Source organism: Vicia villosa, linkage group LG1 (assembly GCF_029867415.1).
Source record: "Vicia villosa cultivar HV-30 ecotype Madison, WI linkage group LG1, Vvil1.0, whole genome shotgun sequence".
Taxonomy (NCBI): domain Eukaryota; kingdom Viridiplantae; phylum Streptophyta; class Magnoliopsida; order Fabales; family Fabaceae; genus Vicia; species Vicia villosa.
Genome location: NC_081180.1, coordinates 192,856,164 through 192,857,714, shown reverse-complemented (window position 1 = coordinate 192,857,714; position 1,551 = coordinate 192,856,164).

Genomic DNA, 1,551 nt, shown 5'->3' with positions numbered 1-1,551 from the left:
ATACTTCTTTGTCTGTCAGTATTGTTAGCATGCATGCTACATTCATGACATTCATCATTCATACATATTTGCATCATTTATGCATTCTTGCATTTTTCAATGTTTGCTTCAAAATCACTTGTTCAGGATATATCTATCCCAAAAAAGAAAAAAAAAAAGAAAAAGAAAGAAGAAAGAAAAGAAACAAGTATGGGCGTGTCATCTCTCCAAGTAGGTTGTCACCCATAAGCAGAAAGAACATCCTTTCTTTCTCCAGTTCCCCACTGAGATCATTCCTCGTGGAAGAAGGTTGCTTTAGTTTCTCCTCTCAAAACAAAGGAGAAAATCCCCAGTTGAGTTCATTCCTCATGGGTACAAAGTCTTGTTTGACTGTTTCTTTCCAATTCATTCTTGGTTAGAACCTTGTCTTTACCAAAGATTCAAATTCCGATTCCTCAAACAGAGTCGTGAAAAATAGACAATAAGCAATAGCCTCATCATCTGAGCAGCTTATGTCTCTTTCAAAAGACTTTTTCCTCTCTAGGAAATCAATCATGAAGACCATTTGACAATCAGGGCCTTATTACTGTTCACAAGGCTGAATAACCAGTAATTTCCCTAGCAAAGTCTCCAGGATCATTTTATCACTCGGCTGATAATTGATCATGTCTTCAAAACCACTATCACGAGGCTGGTAGTCGGTAACCTTTTGTTCTGGTTATATTATTAAACATGTCTATCACAAGGCTGATAGTCGGTAATATTAACCGAACCTTTGAAACTCTTTTTACCTTGTCAAGTCTATCACCATGCTGATAGTCGGTAACACAGTTTCATACCTTTCACCTTCGCATTATTAAACAAGTCTATCCCCATGCTGATAGTCGGTAATGTCGATAGGTAAGCTTTTCTTACAAAGCTATCATTCCCCGGTGAAGCATACACTTGCTTTCCCGAAAAAAAAACGGATTCTCTTCCTAAAACGGATTGAGACATCCTTCCCAATCTCTTTTCCCCAGTGGAGTCAGTTCTTGATATCCCCTCGGTAAAGATATCCTTGCATCATTCGCAATTTTGGTATCTTAGGTCCAAAATTTGCGTCTTCTGATATTTAAGTCTCTTCCACCCTATCAAAACGAAGATTTTCAATCTTCATGTCTCAGGTTGAAGAAACTTAAATAGGGGCATCTGTCATACCCCAATTTTTGACCTAAGATACCACCTCATATCATTGCATATGCATCATTTGCATCTCTAACAAATTGCATAGCTTGTGTTTGCTACTTGTGACTCAGCAGGATTTAATCAGGAAATCACTCATCAGTACAAGTAACAATCAATTAGGGTTTTGTTCTCCCTTCATCTCAAATGAATCATCTTCATCAACAATCAACATTTGGTCCTCAGAGATTCATTTCAACAAGCTCAAAGGCTCTGAATCGACTGAATTAGGGTTTTGACTGAAGACAGCATACTCCTGACTTTTGCTCAGAATTTGACCTAATGACTTGGGACATGACCTCAAGACCCCAAGTACATCATTTTGACCTAATCCATTGGCTCAAGACATCT